The following is a 22,017-nucleotide window of genomic DNA, read 5'->3' as shown; positions in this document are numbered from 1 at the left end:
AAGGTGTGTGTGTGTGTGTGAGACAAGACCAAGGCTCTCACAAGGTGTGTGTGTGAGACAAGACCAAGGCTCTCACAAGGTGTGTGTGTGTGTGAGACAAGACCAAGGCTCTCACAAGGTGTGTGTATGTGAGACAACACCAAGGCTCTCACAAGGTGTGTGTGTGTGTGTGAGACAAGACCAAGGCTCTCACAAGGTGTGTGTGTGTGAGACAAGACCAAGGCTCTCACAAGGTGTATGTATGTGAGACAACACCAAGGCTCTCACAAGGTGTGTGTGTGTGAGACAAGACCAAGGCTCTCACAAGGTGTGTGTGTGCGAGACAAGACCAAGGCTCTCACAAGGTGTGTGTGACAAGACCAAGGCTCTTACAAGGTGTGTGAGACAAGACCAAGGCTCTCACAAGGTGTGTGTGTGTGAGACAAGACCAAGGCTCTCACAAGGTGTGTGTGTGAGACAAGACCAAGGCTCTCACAAGGTGTGTGTGTGAGACAAGACCAAGGCTCTCACAAGGTGTGTGTGTGAGACAAGACCAAGGCTCTCACAAGGTGTGTGTGTGAGACAAGACCAAGGCTCTCACAAGGTGTGTGAGACAAGACCAAGGCTCTCACAAGGTGTGTGTGTGTGTGAGACAAGACCAAGGCTCTCACAAGGTGTGTGAGACATTGCCTGTTCAACATACAAATAATGAGAACATGTCTGTCTTCGGACTTCCAATACAATGTCTCCCTTCTGCTGACTGGTAGCGTGTCACAGGTGGAGACCCGAGGCCAGTTTGTTATTAATTGATGTTATGAACATTAGTGGTCGTGGCCTCGGCTGCCTTCACGTGAGTGGTTGTGGCCTCGGCTGCCTTCACGTGAGTGGTCGTGGCCTCGGCTGCCTTCACGTGAGTGGTCGTGGCCTCGGCTGCCTTCACGTGAGTGGTCGTGGCCTCGGCTGCCTTCACGTGAGTGGTCGTGGCCTCGGTGCCTTCACGTGAGTGGTCGTGGCCTCGGCTGCCTTCACGTGAGTGGTCGTGGCCTCGGCTGCCTTCACGTGAGTGGACGTGGCCTCGGCTGCCTTCACGTGAGTGGTCGTGGCCTCGGCTGCCTTCACGTGAGTGGACGTGGCCTCGGCTGCCTTCACGTGAGTGGTCGTGGCCTCGGCTGCTTTCACGTGAGTGGACGTGGCCTCGGCCGCCTTCACGTGAGTGGACGTGGCCTCGGCTGCCTTCACATGAGTGGACGTGGCCTCGGCTGCCTTCACGTGAGTGGTCGTGGCCTCGGCTGCTTTCACGTGAGTGGACGTGGCCTCGGCTGCCTTCACGTGAGTGGACGTGGCCTCGGCTGCCTTCACGTGAGTGGACGTGGCCTCGGCTGCCTTCACGTGAGTGGTCGTGGCCTCGGCTGCTTTCACGTGAGTGGACGTGGCCTCGGCTTCCTTCACGTGAGTGGACGTGGCCTCGGCTGCCTTCACGTGAGTGGTCGTGGCCTCGGCTGCTTTCACGTGAGTGGACGTGGCCTCGGCTGCTTTCACGTGAGTGGACGTGGCCTCGGCTGCCTTCACGTGAGTGGACGTGTCCTCGGCTGCCTTCACGTGAGTGGACATGGCCTCGGCTGCCTTCACGTGAGTGGACGTGGCCTCGGCTGCCTTCACGTGAGTGGACGTGGCCTCGGCTGCCTTCACGTGAGTGGACGTGGCCTCGGCTGCCTTCACGTGAGTGGACGTGTCCTCGGCTGCCTTCTCGTGAGTGGACGTAGCCTCGGCTGCCTTCACGTGAGTGGACGTGGCCTCGGCTGCCTTCTCGTGAGTGGACGTGGCCTCGGCTGCCTTCACGTGAGTGGACGTGTCCTCGGCTGCCTTCACGTGAGTGGACGTGTCCTCGGCTGCCTTCACGTGAGTGGTCGTAGCCTCGGCTGCCTTCAACGTGTTAATAAGATAAAGAATAATTAGATTCACGACTAGTTAAGGACATACTGTGAGGAGGAGGAGGAGGAAGGCTCAGAAGTTGATGTACCTCTTCCTGGACGAGGTGGGGATGCCCCAGGAAATGCTAGGAGCTTGAGAGTATAAACTGAGCAAGAGAAGGCGGTGTGGACTAGTCAGCATCCTGCAAGACGGTGACGTCACACCCAGAAGACGCCGACTGGCAGCCACTCGTCCCTTCACTTCTGAGCACGAGAAGGGGCTGACATCCTGTCTGTGCTCCCGTTCTTACCTGGGCTTGTTTCCACTTTGACACTTGTGAGAAGGCCTCGAACTAAGAATAGTTTAGGCCGAGACTCCCAGCATGAATGGGGTCCAGGAGCTGGCCTCGTATGTAGACGGATTCGCCGTGATGGTGAGGATGATGTGCTGAGGATGTGTCACATCGCGGCGACCGGGAACTTGACCCACTGAGCGGTCGAGTTTTGTAACAAGGAAGGCGTTTTATAACCCAGGATGATCTGCGACGTCTCTAACTTTGTCACCACACCCAAACTGCCTCCGACTGGAAGTATGTAAACAAATCCCAGAGAACTCGCAGTCAGTGCAGTGTTGTCAAGCAATTTATACAATTGGAAGGTTCGTTATATTGGAGGGTCTCCTTGACCCTATGGTGTGTGTCTGGGTTTGATAGATTTTTACTTCACGAAGATGTCATTTAAGGATTTACCTCCACACCAAGCTACCATGGATATTTCTTGTGGGAATTTCTTCCATGATGGATGATTTCCGTGTGGCCTCCTTAGCTATCCCCAGCAGTTAATGAGTTATCTCCGGAGCTGCCCTGCAATTCCTGGAAAATAGAGGGATGAGAGGATTAGCCCCTCCTTAGTTGACTGTTGTTCCCTGTCTTGTAGTAATGAACATCTGGTTCGTTGTGCAAACTTTCTATATGTATCTTGTAGGATTTTATTGGGTATCCACTGTGTCTGAAAAAATCCCCTAGACACTAAAGAATACCCTCTAGTCTCTCGCCATCACTGACTATATTTTCAGTCGGAGTCCCAGGGAGTAGGAAGGTGTCTCACAGCAGAGACGACATAATTTTTCTTAACTTTCCATCGAAAGTTACGGCTCTGTACAGCCTCCCCAAAAATCCATAAAGACAGGTTAGAACAGGCTCATGGCCAGACTGACCAGTGTTGCGGGGCTGCCAAGCACCAACAAAACCTGTTAACCTCATCTGTACCGAGCTACTCACACAGCTATTAAACCTTCTCCCGGAACGACTAAAGGATACTACTGACTTCCTTGAATGCTTGCGGAACTATAGCGACCTTTTGCCTCAAGAAATGTGTGTATTTTCGCTTGATGCACTATCCTTGTACCCAAGTATTCCACAACGAGAAGCAGCATGGCAAGTGGCGACATTTTTTGACATGGCCACAAGATCATGCACGAACTTCAGGAGGCAGGTGTCTGGAAGCCCCGACCATAGAGCTCCTACAAGAGGCAATACTACATATCATAAGAGACACCATCAGGACTTTCCACGGGAAGACCTACACACAAATTAAAGGGATGGTGACTGGGGCATCTAGCAGCGTAGCCAACGCGGAAATATTTGTACACACACAACATGTGAAGCGGCCAGACAAGAGGACAGACCAGCGGCGGATCTACCAGCGCTACATAGATGATAGTTTTGGGGTAATGATGGGAGGCGAACACGATCTCACAGCTTTCTTCTCCTGGACAAATGGAGTCCAACTTAAGCTCCGTTTCACCCTAGAAATTAGTGAAACAGCACTGAACGTTTTGGACACGTTTATTTCGACAAACCCAGGATGATTCAAACAAGAATCTTTTACAAACCAACGAACACTCACTCACATCTCCACTACTCGTCATGCCAGCCACTGTCATTAACAAGGTCCTGCCCTACTCCCTGGGAACCTCACTAAAACAAATAGCGATGGGGAGAGACTGGGGGGGGGGGGGGGGTCCTCAAGCGTCTCTGGGATTTTTTCAGACACAGAGAATACTCTGGTAAAATCCTACAAGATGCAGTTATAAAGTTAGCACAAAGAACCAGATCTTCATTGGTTACAGCACAGGGAACAACAGCCAACTAAGGAGAGGCTAATCCTCTCATCCCTCTATATTCCAAGAATGGCCGGGCAGCTCCGGAGATAACTCCTTAACCTCTGGGGATATCTAAGGAGGCCACACGGAAATCATCAAGCATGGAAGAAATTCCTACAAGAAATATCCATGGTGCCTGACAGCTGAGTGGACAGCACTTCGGATCCTTAGTCCTGAGGTTCCGGGTTCGATCCCAGGTGGAGGCAGAAACAAATGTGCAAAAAGTATCTTCACTCTGATGCCCCTGTTCACCTAGCAGTAAATAGGTACCTGGGAGTTAGACAGCTGCTTCCTGGGGGTGTGTAACAAAAAGGAGGCCTGATCGAGAACCGGGCCGCAGGGATACTAAGCCCTGGAATCATCTCAGGACAACCTCAAGATGGTAGCTTAGAAACGAGGTAAATCCTTAAACGACATCTTGGTAAAATCAAAATTTCCCTGTAAATCCCTGTTCGAACGTTGTACCAACGTCGTAGTTTCGGTGTGTGTTTGGCGGCATTAGCTCTAGAAATTCCTCCATAAATTTCTTTTGGGTTTTTGAATGGTTTGCTGCCGGTGAGAGCTGACTATAACTAGATATTTTATATCTTCCAGCAGGTCATTAGTGAATGACTCTCAACATCTAACAAGATGATGTCAATAGGCAGAAAACTTAAGCTGGTATACAATGTTGTCCTCCGTTCCTTATTTCTGTAGCATCACTCACTGATTTTCCCAAAATTAATGTGAATATTTCTTCTTGCAGGAGGAGACTGGACTCACATTCCACCGACTTCCGGACTGATCAAAACAACGAGGGTGTGATCACTTGTGTTAGGTACGATTGTTAAAATTATATATTTTTATGTAATGTAATAGTGTCTCACAAACTTTATGATGTGAAATTCAATAATGTATTGACTGTAGAAGACGCTTTTCGACATGTTGGTACTCCTTATTTTAATTATACTGACACACCCACACCGAAAGAGAGAGAGAGAGAGAGAGAGAGAGAGAGAGAGAGAGAGAGAGAGAGAGAGAGAGAGAGAGAGAGAGAGAGAGAGAGAGTATTCACCGGTTATAGGTTACATGACTTACTATTTACAATACTTATAAAAGAGCATCTGCTGGAAACATTATGTACCTCACCTATGTGCCTACTCACTGAGTAGGCGAGTCCTACAAAATAACGGCACCTAACTTAATCCTACAAAATACCTTAACATTCCTCCCCTTTGAATTAAACCGCCTACAGGTTAAGTCTATCAGGCGGTTGTATGACTCTTCCAGATTTTCCCAACTGGGACTCTTGGGCCCGTTACATCTGGAGAACCTTCTTCTGAGTTACTAACAGCAGAGTCCCTAGTATTATCTGTATCCACATTACCCCTGTTGAGCCTTGCTCTGCCTTCCTGTCTCCTGCAGGTGTTACCCCCTTCATTATTAGCTTCAGCATCCCTATTTGCCTCATCCACACCCAATGGGACCTCAAAATTCCCAGTGACCCTTTGCATGGGTCACCCATTACCCATTACAAAATTCCTTGCATATACTGCATCTTCCTCTTTAAACAAAACTTCTTCTCCCTGAGCCAACTAATTGGCCGAGCTAGTTACAGATTTTTCTTGATCTAGATCTGTCTTTACTGCTACCATGTGCACGTTGAAGAACCTATTAAACAGTAATTCAGAAGGAGATTTACCAGTGACAGAATAAACAGCTTTTCTTTGATAATGCAAAAATCTTCAAAGCCTTGTACTAATAGTGGCTTCTGTAAATCGCTGTAACTCTTCTTTTAAGGCTCTCACTGCTCTCTCAGCCAGACCATTTGAAGAAGGATTATAGAGGGCAGGTGTTACAGGTTTAATACCAATCTTTCTAAAAAAAATCCTCCATTTCCTCAGAAACAAAATAAGAAGCATTATCTGACACAACCATGTCTGTCAATCCAAAATTATAAAATGTTTTCCTGAGCAATTCACAAGTTACAGATGATGTCATGGAATTACACACATGAACATCCATAAATTTTGTGTATGAATCCACCACCACCAGGTAATATTTGTTATCCATAGGTCCAGCATAATCTATATGAAGTCTAGACCAGGGTTTCCCAGTGTATGGCCAGGAAAGTACTGGGGCCTGGGGTTTCTGATAATTCTTAAAGCAAATGTGTCAATTTTTAGTAACTTCAGCAATATCTTGGTCCATTTTTGGCCACCAAACCCAACTTCTAGCTTCTTCTTTCATAGCATTTATGCCATTGTGGCCTAAATGTTCCAAAATCTTACATCTAAGTTCCAGAGGAACCCCCCATTCTATTCCCATATAAGAGTATATCCTGGTGAATACTAAGGTCAGCCTTTACCGCAGCATACTCTGACAATAATAAATTATCATTCCAGCCATATTTGAGATTCTTCCTCAACAGATTTAATTTGGGATCCCTACCAGTTGCCTTCCTAATAGTCTGGAATGAAATATCCTCAAAAGACATAGTTTTCACCAGGTTAACTTACTCCACTGGAATACTGGAATTAAACTCTTCTGTAACAGGCAATCTACTTAATGCTCAGCCACTACATTATCCTTGCCCGACTTTAATACCAAATCATACTCAAACCGTGAAAGTAGCAATGCCCATAGTTGAATTCTAGTATTATCATTAACAAGAATTTGTTTACCTCTACCAAATAATCTTAACAGGGGTTAGGATTTTTTTCTGTTCTAGCCTTCTGTTCTGTTCTAGAAGTCTGTTCTAGCAAGACATTTCCTACCCATCAGAAAATACCTCAGTTTTTTTTACAGCATATACCAAATCTAAGGCTTCTTTGTCTAATTGGTAATAATTCTTCTCTGCATGAGATAATTTCTTGCTAGCAAAACAGACTGCTTTTTCCTGGCATCTACTTCCTGTAATAATACTCATCCCACTCGTACTGGGCAAGCATCAATCTCCAGTTTTAAAGGAAGTTTACCAGTAAAATTAGTGAGCACTGGAGAATTTATCAATTCCTGCTTAATATTCCTGAAATCCTTCTCATTCGCTGCCCACCTAACTCTAGCCCCTTTTTTCAATAATTTATACAAGTCAGCTAATTTTGTTGAAAAGTTCTTCACGAACTTACAAAAAGTATGTCACCATGCCTTCAAAAGACTGTACTTCCCCACTGATGTTGGGGCTGGGGGGGGGGGGCTATATAGTAAATACGTTTTTGTGAGGAGTAAAGCCCTTACCTGAAATATGGTACCCCAGGTATTCAATGACATTGGTCTTCATTGCTGTTTCACCCGCATTAATCTTCACATTGTGCTCTTGCAGAAGATTCAAAACCTTTTCTAATCTTGTATCATACTCTTCCTCATTCTCCCCGCATACAATAATGTCATCTAAAAAGCTAGCAACACCCTCAATGTTTACTAACAAATGGGACATGAATCACTGAAAAATTTCTGGAGACGAGGAGAGTCCAAAAGGGACTTTTACGCTTAAATAACTCCTTATGAAAATTAATAACTAACAATTTCTGACACTCTGCATCTACAGGAGTTTGCAAGTAGGCATATTTCAGGTCAGTCTTAGAAAATTTTGTTCCCCTTGCAACCCAGGTACAACTCATCTATTTTTGGTAATGGGTATTTTTACAATGGATTAGGTTATTTAATTCTTTAAATATCTGCACAGATTATCATGGATTTTGCGGTCTGCCTTCAACACTGGTACAGTTGAGGATGCCCATTCACTATGTGGAATTGGCTCTAACATATACGATACGATAATTGGCATTATCGTATGCACTTAATGATTTTCCACATGTTTAACATTTAATTGTAACGTATCTGCCCACTCTCTAGACAGTGTTGACACTGCAGCACCAGTGTCCAATTTCAAGGGAACTAACTTCCCATCAATTACAAAAATTCACCACTTGTGACTTCACAGAACATACCTTCCTTTCCTTTCTCCGAATATTGTCTGCTTTCCTCACCTGCAGCTTCTTCAGACGGTTTACCTTCCTTTACTGTCTTGACCACAGTACCATTACCTCTTCTTCCTGCATTCCCTGGTCGTATCCTCTCCAAGACTTAGCTATTTGTTTTCAAGTTTTCTCTTCACACTTTTCTCAAGTGCCCTTTCTTGTCACAAAAGTTCCATATGTAGTCCTTAAACTTGAAGTAGCCACTACTGTATTTGTACTGTAACGTTTCTATTGTTACGTAAAGCATGGTGACAAATAAACACAGACACTAAGATACTATATATATATTTGCTCGAATATACAGAAGTACACAGGTGATACTTTGGTGTGAGTTGAGCGCACTGAGCGTCGGTACAGTATCTCGCAAGTGTCTGCTCTAGACCACACTTGAAAGTAGACTAGTTAATGTTTGTTATTCTGCTGCTTATATGCTCGGGCAACACCTCACCGTGTTGCCCGTGCAACGCCTCACCTCATTCATCTCCAAAGGTTGACAGGAATATTAACAATGCATTTGGAGCGAGTATATTATTGGGATAATCTACTCGCTACAGTACCAAGAGTGTGATCTGTAGAATTACTCAAAGCTACCCAAAGTCACCACAAGCTACTCAGAGCCAGCTAGTATTACATAAGTAATGAAGAAATATGGTATATTTACTATAAAGTTGGTGCTGAGTGCAGAACATGATCAAACCTATTCTTACTCTGAAATAATCTAATTTCATAACGAAATTAAAAGTAAATATGTTGCAGGTGACGCCATAGGAAGTCGCCGGTCCAAGCGACAATGTTGTTGATTGACTTATGCAAGATATATGGTTGCCTGGAGAGTGTTTGCTGGCGTATCAGCCTCCTGAACACAGTGATCCAGTCGTCGCACATCTCTGCTCAAATTGTCGCAAATTTAAGTGGTGATATAAACAAGAAGAATGCGTATTTATAATAATATCGGTGTATACTGGCAGCAGGTTTTCATTTATACATGTCTCACTGAATATGACTGCATATTCTGTATTGATTATTTTCTGTTTTAAGGCTTCTATCCCTCTGACTAGTGCTCTTGCATCCGGGTTTAATTGGAAGAGGAGTTCTCCAAAAGTCATGTTCGTTCAAGGTGAAGAAAAAAAGAAATAAATAACTGAAGAATGTATTACACTTATTATAAAATTTACACAACATTTTGAACCAACATGGTTCATTCTCAAGTGATGTTACAGTACAGGAAATTTATATTTATACTATTAGTGGATCAGGTGAATACAAGTGGATCGAACAATGGGGTCAGGTGTGAACAAATGGATTGAACAATGAGTAAACATTTCGCAGAGGCTCAAAGCAGTCATAGAACGACAACTGGAAACCATCTCAAGACCTTCAACGACTCATATCTTCACAGACGGATCAGTTGATCAAGAAAGAGGTTCTGCTGGGGCAGCAGTTTACACTACCAACCATGAAGCTTACTGGAGCATGAGTAGTGGGTGCTCAACATTGCAAACAGAATTATATGCCCTGAAGGAGGCATTCACTAATAAAGAGGTTCCTGTTTTTTTATTAGTACATCCAAGAATGGCAGACTGTTATTTTCACTATTTTCATTTGTAAATAGGAGGACTGACTCTAGATGGCTTTTTAGATCAATTAGTTCATCTGAGTCTTTTACTATGACGAATATGCCATCTACATAACGGCAGTATTCAATTGGTGTTTACCTACTACTGAAGACTGTCTTCGATAGTTCCCATGTAAAAATTAGCGAATAACACTCCTAAGGGGAGCCCATTGCTACTCCGTCTATTTGTAGATACATGTTACCTTGCGGACTGATGAAAGATGTCCTGTACCATGTCTATGGTGGTGTCGACTGGGACGTTGGCAAATAGGGATTCGGCATCCAGGGAAGCAATAATTTCATCGGGCTGTGTGGTTTTGATTAATTCTAGGAAATCTGCTGATTGTAGACTGTAATTGCCTGTAGTGTATGGAGGTAGGAGTTCGTTAAGCCTTTTTGCCAGGTGATAGGTTGGAGTTGGTATTTGGCTGATTATTGGGCGTAGTGGGTTACCTGTTACCTAGTAATAGTTTTGTTCACTTTGTGTTTAAGGTCTTCCACAGGTTCCTTGTGATTCGTTGAAATGTAGTGTCATCACTGAGGATGTCGCTGATTTTATTCATGTATTCTTGGGTAGTAATCATCACATATGCTGCTGTCTTGTCAGCTTCTCTTATTGTTACATCGTCCAGATTTTTTAGTTGTTTTGCTGCTTCGTTGATAATATAATAATATCCTGCATAAATAGCCATAAAACATTTAATCTTTATTAAAAAAACGTGACTTGAAGTTAAATAAACTTCATAGGACAATAGTTTTGTTATATAGATACTAACGTTATTCATTGGTATTTGTTCACTACTTAAACTACCCATGTCTTTTTCGCTCATAAAACACCAAACCCTACATGCTCTCTGATATATTGCTTAATTAATTAATTAATTAATTAACAGAGATTCACAAATAAAGATTATATTTGTATATGTTATCAGAGTGGTAGAGATAAAATAGTTTTTGTGAATCCATCACAGAGATGGATTCATCTTATTAGATAGGAAAGATATTTATATTTTGAACAAGGTTTTTGGCCAGCGCTCTCCCTATCAATGGGAACTACGACCTTTAGAAGATCAATGTTAACTTAAAAAACTTCTTGATACTGTAATAAATGAAGTTTTCTATGTCATCATAAAGACAGAAATATAAGCTGCATGTTAATACTTTTGTATAAATATATATTTATTTATTTATTTATATATATATATATGTATTGTGACGATAATCTCCTTCAAGAGATTGAGCCTGCTCTTCCCTCCATAATTACGTCTTCACAATTATATAAAAAGACTATGGAAGAAATGTCCAACAACGACAACAACACCAGCAAGGCTTGCCAGGGTGAGCAGAAACGTATGCAGCCAGCCACCTGTTCGAACTCCAACCACCAAACTACCGTTGATCGCTACGGCTCCGCTGATTGGTCGCCGGTCTGGCTGCACCTGCCTCGCCCCCCCCAATACTACCTGATGTCTGGGGTCGCCCCAACATCAGTCCTCAGAATGTTCAGTGCTTTCGTAGCCAGCACTCCTCCCAGCTAGACGTTAGCGTGTACTGAGAGAGGTGGTGGCTTTAAGCCAATATTCCAGCACCTCCCACTTACCTTTGTGTTGCACTTCTTGTTATTTTGCCTTAACGTAACTTTTCATTGTGTCATTTAAGTATTCTTATTATTTTGATTGATTGATTTTATTATAAGAATTTGTTTGTGCATTATTTTCATGTTTTGATTTATTTAACGTAATTAAAATTTCATTGTTAAAGTTTACTTGTGTTTTGTGTGTCTTCTCCTTACCTTACCACAGACGAAGTTCCAGTTTTTCTATTTTTTTTTATAACTATGTGACGAGGCCATACCCCTAGCCTTAAACAGCCGAACACCAACGCGTTACCGTCACAAGTTATATGGGGGCCTGTCCTAGGAGCTTCACTCAGGTACTGGTGCCAAGTGGTAATTTATGGTAAGCGTATTTAACTTTGTTAACGTAGCTTTACTATTTTTCATTCAATTTCATTTTTTATAAGGTGCGGAGTATTGTGCATTACGAGAGTAACATATAGTGAAGGTGAGACAACTTTGGATTACGTGGTGACTGTAGGCCTCAGTCATACTCTTAATTGGTCATCTCTCCCTCCTTGTTATTACTCGTATTTACCATCTATGTCCCTTGAATATTTCTCATTCTGACAGATCATCATATTGGTACCCTGGTACTGTGGTCTGCCCCGGGTCAAGAGTACCCAATCTTCTGCAATCTGACTGTAGGAGGACAAAGAGGGCCATAGTTCCTCTAGCTCGAACTTTAGTTGCTGAATTGGGACCTCAGCAGCAGTTCTCGTCACCAGTTGACACCTCGCACCCCTACACGTCAGTCAGAGATGATGATACATACAACGGTAGGGAATTAGCTTATTTTTTCAGAGCACAAAAGTTCGCTAATTCTGTAAGTATCATATTAAATTCAGTGGGAAAAACTTGCTTTATGTCCTATAGAGACTTGGCAAGGTATGCCTACATCCTTGGACTACCAATTTTACTTTTGAAGCATTTAACTGTTTCATTTGTTTTCGAAACTTTGTTTCATTTGTTAGTAGGATTTTCTTGCCCTTATTCTCTTACATGAGTACCGGGTACAAGATTTCCTGCGCCCTTGATTTAATTTAATCATTTAATATCTTTCACTTAACGTTAATTGTTAAAGATCACACAGGATAGGTGCCAGTTGCCACGTTGTCCTGTTTCTGACATTTCATTATTGAACATTCGTGTACCTTTATTTGCTAATTTCACCATGTTTCGTCTCCAAGCTTTCCGTGCAAATCCAGCAGGTGAAATAGGGACTTTAAGTCGTGCCAAGAGGACTGAATTACAAACTCTTGCACATGAGTATCAACTAGAAGTTCCCTACCAAGCCAACAAAAATGACCTACACAACCTGTTGCTGGATTACTATTTAGAGCAAGGTAAGATAGACTCTGAAACTCATGAAACTTACTATATTGCAGATAAAACTGATTTGGCAACGCTGAAACTCAAACTAGAGCTGGCCAAGATTGAACGTGAGCAGCAAAGGGAAGCCCTCGAACAACAAGAACGAGCTGCTGCCATACGAAGAGAAGAACAAGAACGCGAAGCTGCTTTGAGGAGAGACGAACAAGAACGCGAAGCTGCTTTGAGGAGGGAAGAACAAGAACGAGAAATCACCCTCAGAGAACGTGAAGCTGCTTTGAGGAGAGAAGAACACGAACGCGAGGTCGCATTACTCCGTGAACGTGAAAGAGTACAGCTTGAAACCAAACAACGCGAGTTGGAAATACAACGCGAACATGACAAGCAACAAGCGACTCTGGCTCTAGAGTGTCGTCAACGCGAAATCTCCTTGGAAACTTCACACTTCACCCAACGCCAGCAAGCTACTGCCAATCTTCCCGTCAGTTTTAATATATCACATGCAAGTAAGTTAATGCCATCCTTTGTAGAAGCAGAAGTTGATGTTTTTTTCACCACCTTTGAAACCCTTGCTAATCAACTCAGTTGGCCTGTCAACCAATGGGCCACACTTCTCAGAGTCCATCTTACAGGTAGAGCTGCAGTCACACTCAGTACTTTGGCGTCTGAGAATGACTACTACACTCTGAAACAAGCAGTGTTGGACGCCTACCTCCTCTCTACTGAAAGTTATAGAAGGAAATTCCGTGACCACCTGAAGGCAAGTACCACTACCTTCCTCGAGTTTGCTAACACGAAACGGAGGTATTTCATGAAATGGCTGGAAGCAGCACATGTCTCTACTTTTGCAGAACTCGTCAACCTGATGCTTGTTGAAGAATTCTTGAGACGTGTGCCACCTCCTGTCCGCCTCTACTTAGCAGATAAAGAAGAAACCGACTACCTGAAGTGTGCTAAGTCGGCTGACACTTACAGCCTCATCCACCGGCTGACACCTGAACCATCCTCCAGTAAGAAGTCGTGGTACAGTTACGAGAAGGTGAGCCCCGATCAAGCTGGTTCACAACTGTACTGCAAGTATTGTAGACTCTATGGACATACCATAGACAAGTGTGGTAAGTCTCAATACAAGGGAACCACTGACCAACAACGACCCAAACCAACTCCTCCTAAGTCCGGTAAGCCTGTGATGAATGTTGGTGTTGATGTTAATGATCTTTCTCTTTTCAGTAACCACCTGTATACTGGAACTGTCTCTGCCAACGGTTCAAATCCGGAGGGACGTTTCAAATTGAAGATCTTGAGGGACACAGCGGCTCTACAATCGATCATCTTGAAGTCGGCTGTGCCCAACATAGTCTACACCGGGGAAACAGTCTTCATCACTGACCTCACTGCTACCACTCCATACCCTCTCGCCAGAGTCCACCTGGATTGTCCCTACGTGAACGGGGAAGTCCAAGTCGCCGTCAGGGAAAAGCCTTTTCCCATGCCTGGAGTGCAACTTCTCCTAGGCAACGACTTGGCAGAAGACCTGCAACCGACCAACCTGATCGTCATGGACAAACCCCAGGTGTGTAACTCTGTGCCAAGTAACCCTATTCTTGAGTATGTTCCAGCAGAGGTTCAAGAGAGTGAAGTTTCTCCTCCGGTTCTCGTGACCACCCGTGCGCAAGCCGCACGTCCACAGCCAGCTGACTCTACTGCTACCGCTGTCCCTCAAGACCCTCAGAAACTACCCCCGCATCTGACCAAGTTGGAGTTCCGTAAGTTGCAGAGGGAAGATCTTACTTTAACACCATTGTTTTTCCAGGCTGAGACTCAACCCGACAGTATTCCTGGGTTCTTCCTAGAGAACGACTTGCTCTACCGCAGATATAGACCCAGTAAACTGAAGGAGGAGGACGATTGGGCCAACACCGAACAACTTGTGATTCCCACCAGCCTGCGGCCCACTATTCTACACCTGGCCCACGGAGCATTCTCCCACTACGGCTTCAACAAGACTTACCATGGGATTCGCCAAGACTACTACTGGCCAGGTATGGTAAATAACGTCAAACAGTACGTAAAACAGTGTCATACATGTCAGATGGCAGGCAAACCGAACGTCTCCATTCCCAGAGCACCACTGATTCCCATACAGGTGCCTGCGGAACCTTTCCACAGACTCATAATAGACTGTGTTGGTCCTTTACCTCGGACCAGTTCAGGTAACGCCTACATCCTAACCATCCTGTGTCCTACCACCAGATTTCCCATAGCAGTTCCAGTGAAGAACATCACGGCTGCTACGGTTATCAAACATCTATTGAAGATCTTCACTCAATACGGATTTCCCAGGGAGATTCAAAGTGACTGTGGCACCAACTTCACCAGTGATCTCTTCAAAAGGACACTGGAGGAGTTCAACATCAAACAGGTATTGTCCAGCCCCTATCATCCTGCTTCACAGGGTTCTCTTGAACGTAGTCATCAGACCATCAAAGCACTCTTGAAAAAGTTTTGTAGTGAAACCTCAAAGGATTGGGATAAGCAGATTGACCTAATAATGTGTATTTTCAGAAGTCTCCCCAATGAGTCCCTAGGAGTATCTCCTTATGAGATGCTCTACGGCCGTAAGTGCCGTACTCCCCTTAAGGCTTTCAAAGACTCTCTCAGAGATGCCACCTTCAGTGAGCATCAGAATGTGCCCCAGTTTCTTCAAAACCTTCAACACATTCTAGAGAGAGTCCACCGCTTTGCTCATGATAATCTATTGAAAGCCCAGGTGAGAATGAAGACTCATTACGACCAGACCAGCAAAGTAAGAAAATTCAAGCCGGGAGACTTCGTCCTTGCCTATTTTCCTATCCCAGGTTCACCTTTACAAAACAAATTTTCAGGACCCTACTGCGTCAAAGAGTGCAGAAACAACAACACATACGTCATAGAGACTCCAGATAGGCGGCGGAAGACCCAGCTGTGCCACGTCAACCTCCTGAAGCAATATAATGGTACTCCTCCCACTGTCTTGACTAACTATTCCACATTCACAGAACCCTACATCCACAGTGAGACCTTCCCAGCTTCTCCTCCCGAAAGCACTGACAAGGAGTCAGCGCTTTCTAATTCCGAAATCCTTAATGATCTTCCCAAATACTTTCAGGATAATCATAGTGCACCTCTCGTCAAGATCTTCAGAGAACATCAAGAGTTGTTCCGAGATGATCCCCAAGAGTGTAATGTTACCCAGCACGACATCCAACTGCTCCCCGACACCCGGCCGATTCGTCAACCCTTCTACCGAATCAGCCCGAGCAAGAAGGAAGTCATGCGTGCTGAGGTGCAATACCTCTTGGATCATGGACTGGCTACACCTTGTGAGTCCCCCTGGGCCTCACCCTGTATCTTGGTGCCCAAACCCCAAGGTAAGGTGCGGTTGTGCACTGACTATCGAAAACTGAACTCTGTCACTGTCAAGGATGCTTACCCCTTGCCAAGGATAGATGACATCCTTGATGCCATTGGTAGTGCCCAGTACTTGTCCCAAGTGGACTTGCTTAAGGGGTACTATCAAGTGTGTCTAACGGAGCGCGCTAAAGAGATATCTGCCTTCATCACTCCTTTTGGACTTTTCAGATATGAACGCCTTCCTTTCGGACTATGTAATGCCCCGGCCACCTTTCAAAGAGCTGTCAACCGTGTCATCCAGGGCTTGGATAACACATACGCCTACCTGGACGATATCGTCGTAGCCTCCAACTCCTGGAGTGAACATCTGCTCCAGCTGCGACGTCTGTTCTCCAAGCTCCTGACAGCCGGCCTCACCATCAACCTGGGCAAGTCCACTTTCGCGAAAGGTAAAGTGCGTTATCTGGGTCATGTTATTGGGAGTGGCAGCATAGCTCCGTTAGACTCACACACTCAAGCCATCCTACAGTATCCACAGCCTACCACCAGGAAGCAGCTCCTGCGCTTCCTTGGTCTTGCCTCTTACTACCGTAGGTTTGTGAGGAATTTCAGTACAGTCGCCACACCTCTAATTCTATTAACCAGTCCCAAGCAACGGTATAATTGGACCATACAGCAAACCGTTGCTTTTGAACAACTCAAATTCCTCCTCTGTTCTAACCCCATTCTCGCCTCTCCAGATATCACCAAGCCTTTCGTCCTTCATGTCGACGCCAGTGGTACCGGCGTTGGTGGTGTCCTGATGCAACAACGAGGCGAGGAGGTTCTACCTGTCAGCTACTACAGCTACAAACTGAAACCACACCAGAGGAACTACAGCACTATTGAAAAGGAGCTACTATCCATCGTCCTGAACCTCCAACACTTCGCTCCGTACCTACAAGGCGCCAGGTCTACCACCATCTTCTCAGACCACAACCCTCTCCGCTTCCTACATCAAGCCCAATTCACCAACCAGCGTCTTCTACGATGGGCTCTGTATTTACAAGACTTCAACCTGGAGATCCGCTATATCAAGGGTTCTGACAACACCATAGCCGATGCCCTCTCCAGAGTTTATGAAGTAGAAGCGACTCCATCCATCACTCCACCACATAACGACGTACTTCTTCCAGAACCGCAGGCTTCGGGGGAGAGTTGTGACGATAATCTCCTTCAAGAGATTGAGCCTGCTCTTCCCTCCATAATTACGTCTTCACAATTATATAAAAAGACTATGGAAGAAATGTCCAACAACGACAACAACACCAGCAAGGCTTGCCAGGGTGAGCAGAAACGTATGCAGCCAGCCACCTGTTCGAACTCCAACCACCAAACTACCCGTTGATCGCTACGGCTCCGCTGATTGGTCGCCGGTCTGGCTGCACCTGCCTCGCCCCCCCCAATACTACCTGATGTCTGGGGTCGCCCCAACATCAGTCCTCAGAATGTTCAGTGCTTTCGTAGCCAGCACTCCTCCCAGCTAGACGTTAGCGTGTACTGAGAGAGGTGGTGGCTTTAAGCCAATATTCCAGCACCTCCCACTTACCTTTGTGTTGCACTTCTTGTTATTTTGCCTTAACGTAACTTTTCATTGTGTCATTTAAGTATTCTTATTATTTTGATTGATTGATTTTATTATAAGAATTTGTTTGTGCATTATTTTCATGTTTTGATTTATTTAACGTAATTAAAATTTCATTGTTAAAGTTTACATGTGTTTTGTGTGTCTTCTCCTTACCTTACCACAGACGAAGTTCCAGTTTTTCTATTTTTTTTTATAACTATGTGACGAGGCCATACCCCTAGCCTTAAACAGCCGAACACCAACGCGTTACCGTCACAGTATATATATATACAAGAAGGTACATTGGGTTTATGAAAATACATAACATTGGTGTCTTTACATTCTTGTAAAGCCACTAGCACGCATATCGTTTCAGGCAGGTCATTAATCTAACAGATAATTTTAAGTAGGTAATTTATAAGAAAATTTGACATTAGTAGGTACATTAAAATAAAATTTGAGGGTTATCAACAGGTACATTGTAGCATAATTTGAGGATTATTTAAAGGTATTTTGAAGTAAAATTTGCATTCAGAGTAACACCATGATATAAGAGGATAGCAATGATTACAAGGGTAAAGTAATGTACATGTTATGTAAAGGCTCATGTACATATATTGGCGGATTGGGTAGCACTAGATACAATGCGAGTTAAAAGCACTAAGTAGGAATATGAAGGTGAAATTAGGCACTTTTTTTTAATAAGGCAAAAGTTGGACAGCTTATCAATTCGTTAGTGAGTTCCATAGACTAGGTCCCTTTATTTGCATAGTGTTTTTACACAGATTAAGTTTGACTTCTGGGGATACCAAAGAGATATTTATTTCTGGTGTGGCGATTATGGGTTCTATTACATCTGTCCAGGAAGAGTTTCAGAACAGGGTTTGCATTTAAGAGCAGGGTTTTGAAAATCATTGATGTATATAAGAAATAGGAGAGGCACTAGGATGCTGCCCTGTGGCACTCCTATGGTTAATGGTAGAGTGGGAGAGGTTTTATCATTGATGGGGCTACATATTGGTGTCTGTCACTAAGATAGGATCATATATAGTTCAGGGCAAGGCCTCGGATTCCATAATGGTGGAGTTTAAGTAAGAGGTAGTTATGGTTAACAGAATCAAAGGCCTTTCTCAGGTCAATGAAGAGTCCAATCTGAAACTCATTTTTGTCAAGGGCTGAGAAGATTATATCAAGGAGACTAATAATTGCATCGTTGGAACTCTTTTTAGGGAGCGGTAGCCAGACTGACCGGGACTTAGTATGTTGAATTTTAGGTAGGTTTTTTAGTATGGTGAATTTTAGGTTTTAGGAGGTGGTGGTAGAGCTATTTGTAAATAATTTGTTCAAATATTTTTAATAATATACGTAGATTTGATATGGTCTGTAATTGCTTATGTCTGTCGGATGAACCTTTATGAACTGGCGTTACTCTTGTTTTTTTAAGGATATCAGGGAATGAATGACATACTAGAGATTTGCTGAACAGCAGAGCTTTGGGTGCACAAGGGCATGGGAGGTGCTCTTGTATACCATCTTGAGGTTATCTTGAGATGATTTCGGGGCTTTAGTGTCCCCGCGGCCCGGTCCTCGACCAGGCCTCCACCCCCAGTAAGCAGCCCGTGACAGCTGACTTAACTCCAAGGTACCTATTTACTGCTAGGTAACAGGGGCATTCAGGGTGAAAGAAACTTTTGCCCATTTGTTTCTGCCTCGTGCGGGAATCGAACCCGCGCCACACAATTACAAGTCCTGCGCGCTATCCACCAGGCTACGAGGCCCCCTCGCTATCCACCAGGCTACGAGGCCCCCTCGCTATCCACCAGGCTACGAGGCCCCCTCGAGGCACCATAGATGGTATTTCACTAATGTTCCCAGCTTTGGTTTCCAGTAAGTGAATGATGGACACAATTCAGTGATTCAATGAGTCACCAGTCGGGCTGATTGGTGAAAGGAGAAAAGAATTTGGATAGCTGCCTGAAAGATATGTGGTAATATGTGTCTTGAGTCTTTGGAAATTTTCTGGCAAGGTTAGCACCAAGCACCTATTAAATTCTGTTCCCGCTTCAAGATCTGTTGCAGGTGTATAATCATCCTTGGAGAGTTTCATCTGGTTATGTGAATGTTGTTTAGCTCCTAGGATGATAGAGATGGCTCTCCATGTGCTTTTCATGTTGCCTTTTGTTTCTTGGAATCTACTCACAATAGGAAAGTTTTGCTTTTCTTATTATACTGGTAAGCATTGTTGAGTACCTCTTAACTACTTCCTTTGTAACTAGGCCATTCCTAAGATTTTTTCATATTCATGTTTCTTATTGATTGATTATGCCACTTGTGAGCCAGTGATTGTCTAATTTTTAGCCGGTTACTTGCTTGGTGAGGAGAGAAAAATTAGTGTTGTAAAGACTCAGAGTTTTGGAAAGGAAGAGGTTAATTAACTAATGAATTTATATCCTGTGTATTATTACATTCAGATTCCCAGTATATATTGTGAAGTGCATTTGTGAGATTGTCAATTGCTGCTTCACTGTGTAACCTGAAGGTAAGTTTCTTGTTCGTTGGTGGTGTTATGTCCATGTTTGCTATGAGGAAGGTAGAATAGTGGTCAGTTCTGTCAGTGATTATAACAGATGCAAGGGGAGCTACTACGTTAGTCCATAAGTGCTCCAAGGTAGTGGCAGATGTTTGAGTGACTCGGGTGGGCTTGGTGATTGTGGGGATTAGCATACAGGAGTTCATGCAGTTTAGGAAATAGTCGACTTGAAGGCTATTTTGTTGACACAGGTCAGTATTGAAGTCACCTTCTAGAATGATGTGATTTTAGTTGAGATTGTTGTTTACGATAAGATTCCTTGGGTTATCTGATAATGAAGCTTTGTTAGTATTGGCAAATCTATAGATAGCTCCTATAATCAAGGAGGATTTAAGGGAACTCCTTGAAGTGATCAAAGGTATATTCACAGTAATCATCTCTATCACTAATGATACTATTGCAAATGAAGGTATCTTGGTAATATATAGTTGTGCTACTTTCTTTTTAGTTAGGCCTACAGTTGTGAATGGCTTTGTAACCAACAAAGTTGTAAAGTTGGGTATGGTCTCTATTTAGCCAGGTTTCTTTTAAAATAAGGACCCATAGTTTAGTACTTACTGCTGTGAATAGTGCATTTATATCATCAAAAATGATTACCACGTGATCTGACATTTTGGTGAAAAACTGATAGGCAAATGTTATTCTGGAGTTTGTTTTTTGCAAAGTTTGCTGTGTAATACCTGCAGTAGTGATGATCAATATACTGGCTATTGTAAATTTGTCACAGCAGATTTAGTTCAAGATCACTATCAGCTTGCATGTAGATGCAATTGAGTCAAAATACAATAAGGTAAGAAATTACCGAAAATTTCCCAATGCAATTTAGTCAAATACTATATCTGCTGTAAATATTAAATAACTATAGTAAAAAAAGAAAAATGAAGAACCACATTTAAATGAAACAAGTAAAAGTAAAATATAGCTCATTGTACTGTGACAGTAATAACAAATAATAATACAGTAAGTGACAAATGAAGAAATGAACAATGTAAAATGGTGGGATAAACAAGATAAAAACAAAATAAAATTTAAAACCTTTTGAATGGAAAGGCAGAGCTATAGTACACTTTGGTTGTTAGATGAAACTATAAGGTACACTCTGGTGTTGAGAAGGTTCTGTGGTAGAGTGGACCCCAGGGGTAGTGTTCTGTGGTAGAGGGACCCCAGGGATAGTGTTCTGTGGTAGAGGGACTCCAGGGATAGTGTTCTGTGGTAGAGGGACTCCAGGGATAGTGTTCTGTGGTAGAGGGACCCCAGGGATAGTGTTCTGTGGTAGAGGGACTCCTGGGATAGGGTTCTGTGGTAGAGGGACCCCAGGGATAGTGTTCTGTGGTAGAGTGACTCCTGGGATAGGGTTCTGTGGTAGAGGGACCCCAGGGATAGTGTTCTGTGGTAGAGGGGCCACAGGGATAGTGTTCTGTGGTGGAGGAACCCCAGGGATAGTGTTCTGTGGTAGAGGGGACCCCAGGGATAGTATTCTGTGGTAGAGGGACCCCAGGGGTAGTGTTCTGTGGTAGAGGGGACCCCAGGGATAGTATTCTGTGGTAGAGGGACCCCAGGGGTAGTGTTCTGTGGTAGAGGGGACCCCAGGGATAGTGTTCTGTGGTAGAGGGACCCCAGGGATAGTGTTCTGTGGTAGAGGGACTCCTGGGATAGGGTTCTGTGGTAGAGGGACCCCAGGGATAGTGTTCTGTGGTAGAGGGACTCCAGGGATAGTGTTCTGTGGTAGAGAGACTCCAGGGATAGTGTTCTGTGGTAGAGGGACCCCAGGGATAGTGTTCTGTGGTAGAGGGACTCCAGGGATAGTGTTCTGTGGTAGAGGGACCCCAGGGATAGTGTTCTGTGGTAGAGGGA

General features: G+C 44.0%; 1 long non-coding RNA gene across 1 annotated transcript in view; it reads left to right on the top strand.

Annotated features, from left to right (window-relative positions):
• Positions 1–4,130: 4,130 nt before the first annotated feature.
• Positions 4,131–22,017, top strand: part of LOC138361033 (uncharacterized) — a 55,550-nt gene continuing 37,663 nt past the window's right edge. The window contains exon 1 of the long non-coding RNA XR_011226763.1: positions 4,131–4,870. This is a non-coding gene — a long non-coding RNA (uncharacterized lncRNA). The remainder of the gene's footprint in view (positions 4,871–22,017) is intronic.

The sequence above is a fragment of the Procambarus clarkii genome, unplaced genomic scaffold (assembly GCF_040958095.1).
Source record: "Procambarus clarkii isolate CNS0578487 unplaced genomic scaffold, FALCON_Pclarkii_2.0 HiC_scaffold_150, whole genome shotgun sequence".
In the NCBI taxonomy this organism is placed as follows: Eukaryota; Metazoa; Arthropoda; class Malacostraca; order Decapoda; family Cambaridae; genus Procambarus; species Procambarus clarkii.
The sequence above is the reverse complement of the archived record's forward strand: the minus strand, read 5'-3'. Positions and strand labels throughout refer to the sequence as shown.